The sequence below is a fragment of the Elephantulus edwardii genome, unplaced genomic scaffold, assembly GCF_000299155.1.
Source record: "Elephantulus edwardii isolate Elephantulus edwardi_28Jun2011 unplaced genomic scaffold, EleEdw1.0 scaffold00001, whole genome shotgun sequence".
In the NCBI taxonomy this organism is placed as follows: domain Eukaryota; kingdom Metazoa; phylum Chordata; class Mammalia; order Macroscelidea; family Macroscelididae; genus Elephantulus; species Elephantulus edwardii.
Genome location: NW_006399751.1, coordinates 10,275,915 through 10,281,309, shown reverse-complemented (window position 1 = coordinate 10,281,309; position 5,395 = coordinate 10,275,915). Strand labels below are relative to the sequence as shown.

The 5,395-nt window shown below is 43.6% G+C and overlaps 1 pseudogene; it reads right to left on the bottom strand.

Annotated features, from left to right (window-relative positions):
* Positions 1-339: 339 nt before the first annotated feature.
* Positions 340-1,986, bottom strand: LOC102860004 (annotated as a pseudogene).
* Positions 1,987-5,395: the final 3,409 nt, after the last annotated feature.

Genomic DNA, 5,395 nt, shown 5'->3' with positions numbered 1-5,395 from the left:
AATTATGGCTGTGTAGTAGGTTTGCTTTGTGAGTTGTTTTTTTGTTGTTGTTTGGTTTTTTGTTAGTTTTGCTTTTAAGGAATTAAAATACCCTTTTAATTTGTTTCAGATACTTTTAAGATTTAAAAAAAATGTTCAAAGTTGATCATTCCTAGTAGGAAAACATTATCTAAGTAACTATCCTAATGACAAACTGCTGTGAAATGTCTCAGCTGCATGTGGGATGATCTTCAAAGCACCCCATTTTTCTTGATGAGCATCAGAGGTACCCTGGTTTGTATTCTTGCCACATTCGTTGGGTGATTAGGCTGCATTTCCATCAGGCAAGGGTTTTACTTGTCAAAAGAACATTATGCTTGACCTCCAAATCTGGATGGAATTCCCGACCTTGAGGTTCCTCTGATATCTTGACATATTTGCTGGATTCTGGGACACATCCTGGAAGACAGTCATAACTTCATAACTCTGGATCAGTAAGACTCTCACTGAGGCCAGACATTCTTGCCATTCCAGGCACTGCCCCTTCCTTTTCAGGCATTTCCCCTCTGGAAAATTTACAGGCATTTCTCCAGGAGAGCCGCCTGGGAAAGCACCACATTGAGCTCCTGACTGTCACGTGGCTGCTTCTTCCCTCTGTGCTTGTTTATGCTTTTCCTGAGCCTTCTTCACGCTTCCTATCCTCTTTGATCCCTCGCTCTTCACGTTTCCCTTCATACTTTCTTCAGTATTCTGCAATTTTCTGGGCTTTTGGTTGGACTTCTTTCAGCACTGCACTCATATCTTCACAGCTCAGTTTATAAGGGCAAGATCATGTGCTGCTGCTTCTCAAGGACCCAGAAGTCTGTGCGCTTTTCCTCACCACTTAGATGGCTGAGCTGAATCAGAATTAATGCCAAAGGCTCTGTCACAATCTCAAATGGCAGCATTTGGCTTCTGTAAGTTGATGACGACGCTGGTTCTCTTGGCATACAGAATGGCTATATGAGGATTCTGTTTGATGACGTCTGTGAGCAAGTCAATGGCTCTCTGAAGCTCACCATTATTTGCCATCAATGGCAGCCACTTTCTTCTCATCAGCCTCATCCATCATCTATTCTGTAATCTCTACATTTTCATCTCCCATTGCCTAAGCGGCATTAATGTCTGGTTCAATCATTGTGGTGGTTGTTGTTATGGGCCATCGAGTCACTTGAGACTCATTGTGACCCTATATACAACAGCCCTAAACCTGCTCTGTCCTGTGCCAATCACACTACATCCGACACACCCATCCTGATCATCCCAGTCACTGAATCAATCCACCTCATAGAGGGTCTTCCCCTCCTTCGCTGTCCCTCTCCAAGGACCGGTCCCTCCTTATACATTTCTAGAACACTCTTCTCACTTGATGGCTCATTTATCTTTAGGTCTTCCTCTGGCTTCTTGCTGTCTGGTTTTTCTTCCTTGGCATTTTCTTCTGATTAGCTTTATGAGTTGTTGTTATGTGCTGTCGAGTCACCTGCGACTCATAGTGACCCTATGTAGAATAGCCCTATACCCTGTTCTATCGTATGCCAATCTTATTGTCTCTGATATACCTATCCTCATTACCCCAGTCACTGAATCAATCCCTTTCATTGAAGGTCTTTCTCCCTTGTGCTGTCCCTCCACCCTCCCAAACATGATGTCTCTCTCCAGGGACTTGTCCCGCCTTGCAACATGTCCAGACGAAGCTTCAGAATCCTTGTCTCCAAGGAGCAACCTAGTCTCACCCTCTCCAGGATGAATCTGTTTGTTCTTCTAGCAATCCAAGGTATATTCAACACTCTTCTCCAGCACCACAGCTGAAAGGCATCAACTCTCCTTCTAGCCTCACTAGTCATTAGCTTTACGAGGAGCAGGTGGTTTATTACCACCTATGCTCTCCACCTGTGCAGAACGCTCGGGTCCTGTTTACACATCTTGATGAGGGAAGGTCTGAAGCTGGCTCACTTTGCGAGGATCCATGATGCACAGATTGCAGGAGGCGGATGGTGCAGCAACAGAGATTAAGGCCTGATTGCAGGCCCAGGTGCTGGCTCAGCATGGCCCGTGCCCACGGGGGCAGAGGCCACGAGGCAGAACACGCTAGAACCTCCCCAGCCACTGGCTACGCTCAATCTCATGACCCTGGGTGGGTCCTTCCCTCACTCTGGTCAACCCCCACCATCTGTGCTCTTGCGCACTGCTTAGAACCTTCTAGAAGCCTGGATGTCCATGGCTGCTTCTCTAGGTAGGTGCGGGTTCATCACCTGTTTTGAAAGCAGGGCGTGCTATGCCTCCCACCTCGTTTTTCTTTTTAAGAAGAGCTTTGCTAATTTGAGGGCTCTTTCCTTTCCCGATAAACCTGCTATGGAGTTTATGATTCAAAATGGCTTTCCTAGGCACTGAATTTGACTTTGCCACTCAAACAGGTAGGAATATGGATAGAGGGCATGTTAGCCAATCCATAAGGATATTGGCTATCTGTCTGCCAATGCACAAGGGGATTGGCTAGTCTCACCAGCCTGCAAGGGGATTGGCTGTCTGTCTGCCAATGAACAAGGGATTGGCTAGTGTTGCCATTATGTGGAGTGATATACCACTAGCACCTGAGCTAATCTTCACCACTAGCAAAGAAGCAACAGCACCAAGAGAATGAAGAGAATGCAGCTTGTCCGGGACCAAAGCAACAGCCATAGCAACTGAAGCAGAGGTCCAGAGAGCCAACCTGAGACGGAGCTGACTGCTGTCCTCCACGGCGGAACCAGAGCTGAGTAAGGTAAGGGCCTTTACCTACTTTTGTTTTGACAGTTGAGGGAGGGTGGGAGAGGGGAGAGCCACCAGGCACACAGGACTGAGAACTTTGTAACATTGGCCTGAAGCAGGAGGCTCAAGGCCGCGGTGCCAGTGAGCCCATTGTGTGGTCTGTGAACTATAAGCACTGGATTTTGGACCCAGTAAAGCAGTAAGATTGACACGAAGATGAATAGAGGAAGATATGGGACTATGGGGGACCCTTCTGACCTCATGGGAATTGGTTTTGTGTTATTGAAACTGTTTTGGGGGTCAATTCCCCTTTGCTCTTTTTACACGTGCCAGTTGCGTTTTATATCTCGTTGAAAAATGAGTTTGGTCTGTGTATTAGGGTTACTGGGGACATGTAGATTCTAATGGTAAGATTCCCATTTAACTAAGCTGAGGCTTCCTATGCATGAGTGGAGAATATTGTTCCATTTAGTTAGGTCTTTTGGTCTCTTGTAGTATTTTTGTAGTTTTCCTTAATAAAGTTGTGTCTCTAGTTAGGTTTATTCCTAAGTATTTCATCTTGTGCTTGGCTGTTGTAAATAGTATTAGTTTTTTTAGTTTCCTTTTCCATGTTTCCTTTATTGCTGTAGCGATATCCCCTTTATTTCTTATATTAATCTTATATACTGTCACTCTTAAATTTGGCTACTCTAACAGTTTTGGTGTTTGTTTTTTGGGGTTTTGTGGGGTTTTTTTTTTTTTTGAGTCTTTGGTGTTTTCTGTGTATCATTACTACCTCTTTACAAATTTGCATGCCCCTTATTTCCTTCTCTTGTTTTGTTGCCATAGCTAGTACTTCCAATACAATGTTGACTAGGGTGAGAATAGAGGGGGAGGGTATCCTTGTCCGGTCTCTGTTAATAAGAAAAATGTCCTACGTCATCTTCCTTTGGGAATGGTGTTGGGTCTTGATTTTGCACATATACTTTTGACGATGTTGACGAAATTTCCTTCCATTCCTGTTTTGCTGAGTGTTTAATCAGGAAAAGGTGTTGCGTTTTGTCAGACTTTTCTGACTTCACTGAAAAGATCATGTGATTCTTATTCTTAATGTGATTAATTGCACTGATTATTTTCTTATGCTTAACCATTCTTGCATACCCTGCTTGGTCATGATGGAGAAACATTTGCCTATCTGTTATGAATCCTACTTGGTGGTGGTGGTGGTTGTTGTTAAGTGCCGTCAAGTCATTGGTGACTCATAGCGACCCTAGGAATGAAAGTTCTCGACACCTATGTGACTTTCATTCTCCACGTTCATAGGGTTCCCACAGAAGGGGATGCCACTCCTCCTTGGTTATGATGAATTATTTTATTGATAAACAGTGGGAATCTGTTGGTCAAGATTTTGATAAGGATTTTTTGCATCAATGTTTATGAGAAATATTAGTCAATAGTTTTTTTTTTTGTAATGTTTTGCCTGGTTTAGATGTTAGGGTTATACTTGCTTTGTAGAATAACTCTGGACTCCTCCTTATTTTCTATATTTTAATTTAAGTAGAACTGGTGATAGATCGGCTCTAAGTTGTTTCATAGAATTCACCTGTAAAGCCATGTGGGCCAGAACATTTCTTTTTAGGGAAGACTTACTGCCATCTGAGCAGAAAAAGGCTCCTGGAAACGACAACAATAAATAATGCAGCTCCCAATTTCGGCTCCTTGCTAATGCCCTACTAATTTTCAACTTAGGTAAGTGACCTGCTCTGACCATCAGAATTGACTTATCTGTAGGTCTTAAATTCTCAAATATTCTTAACCCGTTTATCTTGGCATTGGCTATGGTATACTCGTGGTAACAAGTGGTGCTTCAGTCTGCTGGATGAAGGAATCACTTCTAGGGCCTAAACCCAAGCTTAGTCTTAAACACGTTGCCATACACTTTTGACTGAGGACCGTGTTTAGAAGCACATTTTTTTTTCTTTCGATGCATTACCGTCCTTTGTGGCAACGTGTTAAGTAGGCTAATGATTCTATCCTGAAGGAGTCAGCGTTTCATGGCTTCGCAGATCCTTGAGTGTGAAGTCAGTACTTGGGACGCTGAGTTTGTAATGATTTGTGTTGTAGCCCTACTATTTCAACAGTTGATGAGCATAATAATGTATATTGTTTGCATTTTGACCTAGATACCATTTGTTTCTGTATAACTCCCTCAGCTGATTAATTAAATAAACTTGGGAGATCTAAGATGCAGGCTCCTCTGTTGATGAGGCAACACCGTTATTGTTGCAGTTTTTATGGCCGCTTTTTGTACTAACTGAATTAGGGATGAAGATGTGCCATCTTCCCATTAAAAAGCTATGCTGGTGAGCCAGCTGGCGTGGGGCCCTGATTTAAGGGAATGGTAATGAATGAGGCAGAAGTAAATGGCCACCATCTGGGTAAAGCTCAAGTGAGCTTGTTTGGACAAGGCTCCAGGGTCAAGTAAATGAAACGGACTTTAATTTCAAGATGCAGCTGTGAGCGATTAAACCCCCTCATGAGAAGCACACATTGCAGGTGTGGGGAGCCAGCAATATGTTTACAATGGGAAGGGATGCAGTCCTGTCTCAAGGGCAGTGGTGGTTGTCAAGTCTGAAGAGTCTCATGTTAG